At 38.8% G+C, this 13,043-nt stretch overlaps 1 protein-coding gene across 1 annotated transcript in view; it reads left to right on the plus strand.

The window, feature by feature from the left end:
- NR6A1 (nuclear receptor subfamily 6 group A member 1) overlaps positions 1-13,043 on the plus strand; it is a 45,672-nt gene that overhangs the window by 23,887 nt on the left and 8,742 nt on the right. The gene's annotated exons all lie outside the window — the stretch shown is intronic.

The raw sequence follows: 13,043 nt of genomic DNA on the forward strand, positions 1-13,043 counted from the left end.
ATATAAATATATATAAATATTGCATATTTTCGTAATGTCCAAAAATGTTATTTCATCCAGCAGAATCTGTGCTTAAAAGGGATATATTGCAGTTATTTTCACGGATTCAAGATTGAATTGTTGGATGATTGCACCCGAAAGCAATGTTTTTGGGTTTGGTGGTATGAGCTGGTTATTAAAAATTCTCAATGTAATTCGCATCGATATAGTGTTCTAAAAGTCATGATATTATGTTAGGCCAATAACCAATGTATAGAAACACAATTTAGCACTTATTAAACACTTTAGAAGACAGAGGTGTTTCTGGGTTGCTGGATTGGCAAATAAATCCTCCTTTTTAGCAGAGGTAAGCTTTTGATTTATAGCCTAATTCCAGTCATTTTTTTGGTTCTATTAGGATATTTTACTTCACTTTCCTACCTCTGTGTGCACATGGCACCAGGACAGAAAGGCACGGACAGCAATAAAACCATTATCAAACGTTCTATCCCAAGGTTCTATCCTTTCCCGTATCCAGGCCCGGATTTACTCCCTTTGCCGCCCCAAGGCCGGGTTCTTCAATGCCGCCCCCCCCCCCCCCACACCACCATTCTCGTCCTTTATCGATGACTGCTAAAATAGATCAATTAAAAACATATTTCCACACACAAGAACACTGAAAATAACTGGTTTTAATTGTACAGACTGAAAATACTCTGTAATGCAGAAAATGCCTTTTAAAGATTATAGCAGTAAGAAACTCCCTAAACATTTTTAGTTCTAACTTTTCTTTTGGCAAACTCATCGATAATATCTTCGTAGGACAAAGTATTTAAAAGTTCTGACTCAATGGCAAGTAAAGCTAAACTGTTCAGTCTTTCTTGATCCAAAGATGATCGTAAATAGTTCTTTACTCGTTTCAGACATGAAAAAGATCGTTCTGCTGAACAGTTAGTAACCAGAGTGCAAAGATAAATACGCATTGCTATATCAATATTAGGGTATATAACCTGCAATTTTTCTGCTTTGAATGTTTTGTAGAGCTCTGAAATTGAAGCTTCACCTTTATCAATGTTTTTCAAGTAAGAACAAAGGTGCAGACATTCATCAGGTGACGTTTCCAAATCATCAGGATAGCTGTGACATAGGTTGGAAGCCTGAGATTGTATATCACTGGTTGCCAGTGTAGTAAGCTTTTCAATAAAGTGAAACTTGTTCATAAGCCTCAGATCTTTGCAGCTCATTGTTTAGTTTGTCAAGAATTGCAAGGAACGTGTTTACCCTGAAACGGTCTGTAGCATTTAATTGTACGTCTCCTTCTTGACTTACATCAAATGGAAACTTTTTTTTTCTAGCTCTAGCGCAGGCTGTTTTGAAATGGTCAAGGCCAGAGAGTTCTTTGGCTTCTGATTCAAACCTTTCAAACTCATTTCTATAGCCTTGCATGAGGTGAAGTGCCCCATAGAGCTTCACAACTGCTGAAATGTCTACATCTGCACTCTGCAACCGTTTGTTTGTTGCATTAAAAGGTTCCAAAATGCTGTTCCAAAATACTGTCAGGCAGGATTTTTTCACCTCCTCGCTGCCGCGCGCCGCCCCTGCACCCACTGCCGCCCCGAGGCCTGGCCTCGGTGGCCTTGTCTGAAATCCGGCCCTGCCCGTATCTACTAAAAATGTATTTTTGTCTGTGTTCCCATTGGAGAGATTTCCCATTGCATCCTGTCTGGAGACAAAGGCAGCATTTGAAAACCTGAAAGTGGCCCTGTCCCCTCCCCAATTCTAAATCTAAATAAAATCTTAATAAAATAAATATTTTTGGCTGGAGTTGGGCTTTAACCCTTTCGCTGTCAAGCCCTCCGGAACATTTTTCAACTCAGCTGGCCAAGCCATTTTTGCAATTTTTTCCTATTGACTTGATTTCCAACTGCTGCGTTGCTAGCGTTTGTAAAAGACCCCCCAAACCATATATTTTCTGAAAGCGGAGGCCGGTAGAATAAATAGATGGTGATACTAAATTTGTAGGCCCTGCAATAATTGCGCAAATGTTTCTCAAATTAATATTAAACCGATAAAAATACACAATTCAAATGTTAAAACACACCAAAATCAGTATCCGTGCACAAAAAAAAATATTTTCTGACTAAATCTAAAAGATAAAACTGTATTGAGTTAATAAATAACAAATATTAGCAAATTTGTAATTGCGCCTTTTTGCGAAAAGGTAAAAAAATGAAGGTATGCAAAACTGTAAATAAACTTATGTAAATAATTGTTTTGGTGTTTGTGTTCTGATAAAATGATACAGGTGTATATTTAATTGCAACACAAGGTATCACAACGCATGGCAATGAGTCGCAAAGCTTTGCCATGCGCTGCCACAGTTAATTTAATGTTTTTTTAAAAGAAAAGAAAAAAGATCATGCACTGCGATGCGTTCTAACAACGCACTGCAGCATGTGCATGGTGTGCACCACAATATGTGTGTGTTATGTGGGGAAAGGGAGGGGTTGTGCTTTTTTTATTAGTTTTGTTTTTTTTACACATTTTATTTTTTTTTAAATCATTTTATTTTGTTTTACATTTTTTTATTTATTTTTTGGCGGTGCTGCCATGATATCACGGCAGCTCCGCCAGGTTCTCAGTGTGTAATGACAGTTCAGCATCTCCTGGTTACCTGTCATGAGAGCTTGTCGGAGCCGGCTTTGATATGACCACCGGTCCCGTCCAATAGAAAACAGGCGGAGCTAGCTGTCACTGCTAGCTCCGCCCAATCATTTTCTCCTTTTTTTCTCCTTTTTCTATTCTACTCGGTACCACAGAGGTACCGAGCAGAATAGCTAAGCCGAATGGCGCTCGGTGGCATTCGGCTATTCACTCACTGCTGTTTGGCCCCTATGAGAATAGGCCGAACAGCAACGAGTAGCCTGCCGGAGGTTCGGCTAAGCCGATCCAGATGTATGATTAGCTGAGTCAAACTCCTTCTGCACTTCGACCCAGCCGCAGCAAGCCGGTGTACGGCTGAAATCAGCTGTACAAGCCTGAAGTGAATAGCCGAACGGCGTTTGGCGCACTTCACTTCGGGTTGGTTATTCACACGGCTGCCTTCGGCAGCTTTGTGAATAACCCCCTATGTGTCCCCAGTTATTTACAAACACTGGAGTGATCACACGATCACTCCGGTGTTTGTGCTGCACAGAGGATCGGTAAATATCAATGATACTTATCGATCCCCCGCTCGTCCATGCACAGAGCCGCTGTCATCTGGGAACTGACATGATGACAGCGGCTCCGTTCTCACCGCTCAGCCATCCTGAAACTTGTGGCTTCTCCCCGCCAGCCGACGCTTGCTCCTCCGCCCCAACCCTGAAGATTTTTTTCCCCCCGTTGCCACAGCCCCTACAAGCGGGGGACAGCAGCGGGGATCCATGGAGTCACAGATCCCTGCCTGGAGCAGCTCCAGGCAGGGATGAGAGGCTCCAGATGCCGGCAACTTTTCCCATTGATTTGATTTTCAACTGCTGCGTTGCTAGCGTTTGTAAAAGACCCCCCAAACCATATATTTTCTGAAAGCACAGGCCCGGTAGAATAAATAGATGGTGATACTCAATTTGTAGGCCCTGCGATAATTAAACCGATAAAAATACACAATTTAATTGATAAAACACACATTATTGCAACACAAAGATCACAACGCATGGCAATGTGTCACAAAGCTTTGCCATGCGCTGCCACAGTTAAGAAAAAAATACATTACAAAAATCATGCACTCCGATGCGTTCCAACAACGCACTGCAGCGCATGTGCATGGGGTACACCTCAATATGTGTATGTTATGTGGGGGGAGGGAGGGGTTGTGCTTTTTTATTTTTATTATTTTTTTTTACATTTGCTAATTCTACTATAAGCTCATGGTCGCTTTAGCTTATAATAGAACTGTAAATGCCAGGTCCGTACGGCATACTGAGCTGGCCAGCCAGAAGCACTTTTGTACCTCTGTATGCCGTACGTCCTTGGCAGCGAAAGGGTTAAGGACCAGTACCATAGCAGGCCTGGAGTAACATTGTCTCAAGGAAAGATATGTATTTCATCCTATATCTGCAAGATTGTTGACAAAAAGTAGCGTCAAATTTTAGTGGAAATTAAGTTTGCAATTGATCACTTATATGGGCTAGCACAATGTGTGGTTACTTATCTATTGTCTTCTCTGCATGACAGCTCTATCTAGTACATGCACTGATCCTCCAAATACTTCTCTCTGAATGGCTTCAATTGCACTTCTGGCTATACAACTAATTCGCTGCAAAGTCCCTCTCCTTGTAAGTGGCACTAACATTCACTGTAAAGTCCCTCTATTTGTAAGTAACACTAAACTTCGCTACAAATTCTATCTCTTGGTAAAGTAGTAATAAAGGCCATAAAAAACCTTCAGACATACATTTAATCTTATGTAAAAAGGGAAAAGAGAAGGGCGCCCACCCTAGTGTAGAAGGTTTTTTAATAACACGAATAAAAAGAGCAGGGTAAAAACATACTCACAAACGTAGATCAATGAAAGCTTAAAAAACGAGCTTAGGTTATAGCTGTAGAACGGCTGCACAGATGCCTGTGTGTCAGCACAGGACTCCTTTGATGGCGCGTTTCCGGGGCCACGCCCCCTTCATCAGAACAGTACATTTAATCTTAGTGACATTATACCCTCAGATTTTTTTAACATAAACCAATACTGTAATGTGTGCCTTACTGTAATCCATGGTTGTTTTCCTTCTCTTTGCTGCTCTTCCTTTTAAATCCTCATGTCTTCTCATGCTTGGGGATAACTTCCCTTTGCAGCTCAGGGCCTCTTCCTGTAGTGCTGGCTCAGGTTACAAACCTATACACAGACACCATATATCCATTCCTGAGACAAGGCAGTCTGCTGCAAAACAGAAGTTCTGCCCAGCATGAGAACAGATACTGATTTAAAAGGAAGAGCAGCAAAGAGAAGGGAAACAACAATGGATTACAGTAAGGCACACATTACAGTATTGTTTTATGTTAAACAATCTGAGGGTTTAATGTCACTTTAAGCGTGTACATTACTAATTGCAGTAACATTGGCCCTACTTTATAACAAGCCTGGCAAACTTTTTCAGAGAATTAGGAGCCAGTAAAAAAGAGGTTCCAATATCCAGCCTGACTTTATCGACACACAATATAGTATCTCTGTGTAAATGTGTCAGAAAAACAGTGTGCTCCCAGAACACAATCTGAACTATTGAGCCTCACAATAGTGGTTATAGAGTATAATGCACTGGTCCAGCCATTGAGCAGTTTGGTGTAACGATCAGCCTGCTCCCAGGACACTCTTAAATAACGATTGGGTCTGACACTAAAGATAATGAGGTAGAAAGCACTGGTCCAGACATGGAAGTATTGGACCTAATGATGAGCATTGTAGAATATAAGTAATGAGACATGTACTAACTATTGCAGCAGATCAGTTAAGCAATGGACCTAATATTACATTATAGAAAGAATAGAAGCACAAGAACTGACAGTGGAGATTAAGTAGTATAAAGTACAGATCTTGAAGCAAAGTGTAGTAATCAGTCTGTTCCTAGGACACCCAGTGGTTAGTTCGGGCACAATGTTCCTGTCTGCTAAGTACATACACTGGAATTTCTAAAGAGTATCTATGGCATTCTTTAGAATGCTGTCGTGCATGTGCACGACAAATGTCAGTGCTTGCACCAGATTCATGTATCTGTTGCAAACATTTCTCCAATTGTGTTTAATGAAACTACAATGAGGCGATCTCTGCACTCACCATGATAGCAACTGCAACCCACACTTGGAACTTCTCAAAACACTGTAGCTGCAGCTGACCAATCTGGAACATCACGCTCCTGATGTTGATCATCAGCTATTTTTCTTCCAGATGCCACCTAGTGGAGAATACAGAACTGGCAGTCAATAAGAGGGCAAATAAAGACTTCAGTAACCAGATCACCACTGTAGTTTTTAATCAACATGGCAACTGGGATATGTCCAGTACTACTTTGTTAAAAAAAACAAAAACTAATGGTGTACTTCCCCATTTATTTTGATCATTATAGTATAATAGTAGCGATGAGCAAATCTGCCTGGGTTTTATTCCCCAGGGGTTTGTCAAATCCTGCTTGAAATCCATAAACTCCTGAACCTAGCTGCAAACCCTATTGAAATCTATTGGGGGAGGAATCGTGATGCTAAGTTCTGCCCATATTTTAAGGCTAATGGTCAAGCTATTGTCAAACAAAGGGCATTGCTAGCCTGGGCACTGCCATGGGGGACATTTATAAAACCAAATAGAAAATAAAATACATTAAAAATACCATTGAGCAAGGTTGGAATCCTTTTTTAAATGCAACTTCAAGGGCAACATGGAAAAAAACACACCAATCCTGTATATGCAATGTTTGGGAAATGCCTTTAAACTGTATTCAGTATTATGGAAAAGTTAGATTTTCTGGCAGTATCAGCAACACTGTATTCTGAATACAGCACCAACACCCACATCTGATTCATTTCAATTTGAAAGAAGGGCTTTTTTTTTTAATTTATTTTTGGATGCCACACCTGATTATTTTTTTTTTGATCACATGGTAATGGGCCTAAATTGACTGTTAGAAGTAACAGCCACAACTGAGACAATAGCCAAAATATTGTACAGTGTCCGGACAGTGCAGCAGGCATCAGCTATCATTGGAAGCTGTAAAAAAAAACATCTACACTATAACCACCCCCAAGTCCAGCACTTTGTCCAAGCTCTTTGCACTGCAACAATTAGTGGAAATTTCCTGACCTATTTTGCCCGAAAGTGGCAGATTTAAGAACAATTCAGTGGGTATACAATTCAGTGGGTATGCGAAAAGCTTTTAGTTTCAGTTAAGATCAGTATCTGAATTCCAAAAAGTATAGCAAAATGCCAGAGCTAAGTGCAGTCTAAGGGTATAAAACATGGAGAAATTAGCATATATTGAAGACATGCAGTACACTGCATATGTGTTTTTTTTTTCTTTCTTGCCTTGAACATTCGCTTAATTATAATAATGCTTGTTTGTACATAGATTCTATGCACAAGCTCATAAAGGAAGATTGTGTTCTTATAAAAAGGAACTACCTTAAGCTTGCCACAGGCATATACATTTTACATTTTTTGTGTCATTTAAAAGTATTTTTCATTTGACTTCAACCATGTTTTTACTATATATATTTTCCATAAAATGTCAATTATATTATGTATTTTATCATTTTGTTTAGATATTACTTTCTGTGGCATCACAGTACCTGCCATGGTAGAGCATGGTGACTGTGATATCACAGTAGTTACTATGACTTAGAGTGTATAAATACTAAAACACAATTTTAAATATATGCTTTAACATGCATCTGTACATCTAAATTTAACATTTTCTTCTACTGCAGCTCAACCAGTCCCCTTAACGTTACCTGCACATTCTCCCAGTCACAGTAATGCCTATGTTGATCCTTTACTAAGGAAGCCATTCACCCACTGTGCCGTTGGCACCCTTCAGTGCATTGTATGTCAGTAGCACTACAGGCAGCTGTATAGATAAAAAATAATGATGCAAAATTGATGTGCATGTAGCAAACGTAAGGTAAACACTTTTGATGGCATATTTAACAGACCAAAAGAGAGCAAATAAAACAAGTTCATTGTTGGGTTAGATCAGATCGAGGTGCTTTTGGGTTCACAGGTGCTTCTGACCTCCTCCACAGCTTCATCAAACTGTGTGTCTTCCCTTTTCACATAATTGGGGAGAAAATTAGTTCTTATGCAAACAAATTCTTGTGAACAGTACATAAGCCCTTAAAATGGGAAAAAAAAATGTTCTGTGCACAGCTGTCATTTTGATGGCTTAGCTAACACTTAGGAGCTACAAAATCAAGTAGTAGGCGTTAATAATTCAATATGAATAAAATTTAAGGCATTTCATGTATCTACCAATAATGACTTTTCAGATTATAGTTAAACATAGAGAAGCAAACATGTGGCAGGGAGGTGTATCAATGTCTTGTTTTTTTTTAAAACATTTGCCCAAGTTTTTTTTTTTCGTTTTTTCTTACCAAGGTCTACCATATTAGTGGTGCTAGGAAAATGTGTACTATATTTCTCTTGGACAGTATCATTTATCTGTTGAGAAATACAAAAAAAGGGAAAAACCTGCCTGACTTAGTGACATTCAGTTCTATTTTTCTACTTTCCTATGCTTTTTAGAATTCTGATTGATCATAACTCAAACTAAATGCTTTTCACATACCCACTGAATTGTTCCTCTGAGACATAATAACTTCTGTGTTTTGATTTATGCAAAAGCCTCCTAGCCAACCAGCTAGGCAAAGAGCAAAAGTGCTATAACCCTTCGTGGTCAGTCATAAATTCCCTGGCAATGGTCTGGCTTCATAATGCGGGTGAATGCATATGATTGCTTTTAGCATCTTATTGAGGAAATTAAATCAATCAAAATTGCACATTAATAATAAATAGTGTTTTCTGGAAACCTAACAGATTTAAAATCAGGTAAACAGATAAGACAAAAACAACCATCCTGCTTTAAACCTTCTGTTCCAGAGTTGTGTGTGCAGATCTTTGTGCATTGTAAAATATTCTGTCTGGGTGAGTAGTTCAAGGAGAAAGTTGCAATGTCTCTAATTAGAAGGACTATATATAAAACCATGTCTTTGCCACTTGATTAGTATGCCATTAATTATCTCTGTTTCCTGTGCACCCTGCCATCCAGCTCAATTTCATTCCAACCAGGCTGGGCTGTGTCTAGCAGTTGGGTTGCCCTAAACCACAACTTCTTACTGTGAGATTATTATTGCTTCTGACCAAATAAAAAATGGTTACAGTTTGTGACATGTAATTTAGATTACTGTCAGATAATTATGTTGAGAAATAATTTATTATAATAGTTTTAATGTGATATCTCTATATACAACTAGAGGACACTGTTTTAATATGTATTTTGCATATTAAAATATTAAGTTGCATATGTTGATTGAACAAATAAAATATCATGCATTAAGTTTATGCCCTAAAGGGAATGTATAGTGCTTTTGTATGTATTGGATTCCTTTTGTTACGTCTAGTACTAAAAAATATAGTATTTTCCCATTGAGCCAGCAGTCGGAGCCTTGCTCTCCTTTTCACACGTTTTCCTCTTTCTCCTTTGTAAAATCCTTTCTTGAAGGCCTGCATCTGAGGTCTCAGTATGAGAGATCATGCCTTATGGAAGACTACTGCTGTGCTCTTGTGGGCATGGGGGAATTTATCAAAACTGAAGCAGACAGCATCTGGAGCAGTTGACCATAGTAAACAATCAGCTTCTCTTTTTAGTTCAGTTAACTTTTAAAAATGAAAGATAGCAGCTGATCTGTTGCTATGGACAACTGTTCCAGATTCTATCGACTCCAGTTTTGATAAATTCCTCCCATAGTGCTGTGGATATCCTTTGCCATGTATAAAATTTTTGTTTGAAAAACATAGGCTATATGTGGCTAGCAGGTGTGTATTGAAGGCTTCTAGTTTTATTTATAGGTTGGATGTAGCAGAGGGAGTTCAGAGTGAATATGTGTGCTCAAGTTTGCTTTGAACCTGAACTCCAGGCAAATTTAGAAATATTGAATTCAGTTATGTATTTATTTAAAACACACTACTACTATTTTGTCTTTATAATCAGCAGCGTACCAAGACTCAGGATGGGTGGATCAGGAGTGTGAGTAACTTAAGTTGCCTATACACCAGTAGAATTAATTTAGAAACTTTTCATTTGTTCCATTTTCTTATGGTTAGTGGGGTCTAATCAACATTTGTTTTCAACTATTGTCAAAAAAGGAACAGGGAAATGTACACGGCCATGGGGGACATGTACCAATGCAAAATAAAATACAGTGGGGAAGAGGGTCTTTTTGTTTGGCTTCAAGGGCAACATTGAAAACACACAAATCTTGGAGATAACATGCTTGGGGGATGCCTTAACATGGTGTTATGGAACAGTACGATATTCACAGACACTCTCAGGCACTGTGCACACTGGTAGCACATATTGGCCTGTGGAATTATTATTATTTTTTTTTTACAGTTAGCTCAGCTTACATGCAGCAGCAACACCTGAATCTGATTATTTCAGTTTGATAAAAAGGCTTTTTTCAGGTATTTTTAGCAGCTATCTCCTCAGATGGTAATAGTCCTTTTTTATCTGGCAGATTGAAATAGCCAGTTGTTTGCTGAGGCTGTCCCTGTTCTTGCTGATGCAAAACTTCCATGCCACTTGCCAATTTGCCAATCAAACACTTAAGAATGAAGACATCCCAGATTATTATTATTATTATTATTATACAGGATTTATATAGCGCCAACCGTTTGTGCATCGCTTTACAATATAAGGAAGACATTACAATCACAATACAATTCTAGTCAAGATGGTAAGGAGGGCCCTGCCCGTGAGGGCTTACAATCTAACAGGGAGGGGCAAGTAGATGATACAGCAGTGTAAAATTGGCAAGGACATTTTTAATTAGGGATAATTGGACGAATTGCATAAGTGGTAAATAGCAGAGGCTGAAGCTTTACTACAATAAATAAAGTGCAAAGAAAGCCAGAATGTGTTTTTTTAATAATACTTGACAGGTAGCCCCAATGAATGATCCATACTTAAATCATTTTCTTCAACATAAAATGCTTGTTACTTCTGTAGATTATAGAGATAGACGCAGTAGTAGCCTCTGCTGTTGAATCCTGACATTGATCACAGGACAAGCTATGCAGAGAAAGCATGTCATGCATCCCAAAAAGCAAAAGCGCCAACCGTTTGTGCATCGCTTTACAATATAAGGAAGACATTACAATCACAATACAATTCTAGTCAAGATGGTAAGGAGGGCCCTGCCCGTGAGGGCTTACAATCTAACAGGGAGGGGCAAGTAGATGATACAGCAGTGTAAAATTGGCAAGGACATTTTTAATTAGGGATAATTGGACGAATTGCATAAGTGGTAAATAGCAGAGGCTGAAGCTTTACTACAATAAATAAAGTGCAAAGAAAGCCAGAATGTGTTTTTTTAATAATACTTGACAGGTAGCCCCAATGAATGATCCATACTTAAATCATTTTCTTCAACATAAAATGCTTGTTACTTCTGTAGATTATAGAGATAGACGCAGTAGTAGCCTCTGCTGTTGAATCCTGACATTGATCACAGGACAAGCTATGCAGAGAAAGCATGTCATGCATCCCAAAAAGCAAACTGCATCTTTGTTTTTTCACAGCCACTCGATGGGCATATTTGTGGGCATGCCTGTTTATCCTTGCTTGCAGATCTATGCAGCAGTCAAATACAACGGGTGGGCAGGGCATAGATGTGGCCATCAACTGATAAGGTAGGGCACACCATCAATAGTACTAGCTACACCCACTGCGAGTGCCCTGCAATAGACTTGGGCTGGAACGCAGTGATGCAAAGGGTGGCAATGCAGCCATTTGTATAGAGGGGAAACTGCATCAGGAAGTTGCATTTTTACCCCTTTAGCTGCCAGTAAAAGCAATACTGCTATGTTTAAGTAAAGCCAGAGCTGTACTGAATATATAATTTGACAGTTTGGCTATAGTTCTAATTTACGATACTGCAGAGGATAGAGCAGTGTGAAACTGGTGAGTAGCAGGACAGGTTTAATTAGGGACAATATAATATAATGTACTAGACACAAAAAGTACAGGCAGGTGTTTTACTGCAAGAATTAAGAGACCCCAAAGGATACAGTACTGTAAAATTGTCCAGCAGCAGAACAGTTTTAATGAGCAAAGCTAGGCCCACATTTACTAGAGACAAAGAGCACAGGCTGGGGTTGTATTACAAGAATTAGGATACTGCAGGGGGATACAGCAGTTTAACTGTTAACTGCCACTAGGCCTAACTGGTTAACATGTAACTTTAATAATATCTATGGCGATAGCGGGTGTGGTAAATGTGATATTATGATCTAAAATCTACACATAAATTTAGGTTCTTAAAACCCATGGTAGTGGCAATCTCGAACCTCATCCCTATTCATAATATATGTTAGTGTTTACAGGGCTACTTTAAGAGGGGTCAAGTTAATAGAACCTAGATTTGTTTTTGTTTTTTTTCTACAATTCTGATCTGTCATAGGGTCTGGTACATGATGTCTGTGGTGTCTCCATAGTCCCATTTATGTTTTCATATTGAGTGATATCCTTTATGATGAACCCAGTGAATAAATTATTTGGTAGTTGCCATTTCCAAAAAGTAAATATTCATTCTACAAGAATAACAATGAAGACACGGATATTGCCTCCAAAAGGAACATTTTTACAGAACCTAACACATAACATAATCACTTTATTGGTCTCCTCTAGTTGCCTCTGTTGTGATACCTGGAGTAGTTTAGCTCAATACAGAGCTTTGCTTTTAGTTAGCTGGTTGTCTGTCAGTAAGACGTAGGGGTTGTAGGTGAACACATCATTTCCCAAAAGGTTCAGGGGGCTGGTATGATGGCTAATATCCCATAGCAATCCCACAGTGGCACTTGATAAGCTAAGTTAGTAAACAATGTTTACGAAATGTATTCTTGAATACTCTATAATAGTATTTTTTGTACATTTTCTTCCTTTATGTGCAGAACACAAGAACCTTTAGTTAACCTTATAGCATATCTAACTCCACAAAAATTTAATATATTGCAGCTTATGGGTTCTTATATATGGTAACTGCATGTGGTTTTTTTTCTCTTTATGGTGATCTTGCTATTGCAACACCTCTTGTCAACAATCACTCACTTCACTGTGTCTATGGCAGAGTAACGGTGACATCCTAGGCTACTCTCCTGGTGGATTACAAACACCTTCCCCTCTCTTCATATCCATTGCCATTTTTTTGTTCACAGAAGATAGTTGGGAAAGCTGATAATATTGTTTTAGATATTCAGTGCAGTCACAAGGACTCTCTTGCAAGATAAAAATATATTTTTCTGTACATTCAGAAAATGTAATCTTAAAAAG

The sequence above is a fragment of the Nanorana parkeri genome, unplaced genomic scaffold (assembly GCF_000935625.1).
Source record: "Nanorana parkeri isolate BGI_ZX_2015 unplaced genomic scaffold, ASM93562v1 scaffold437, whole genome shotgun sequence".
NCBI lineage: Eukaryota > Metazoa > Chordata > Amphibia > Anura > Dicroglossidae > Nanorana > Nanorana parkeri.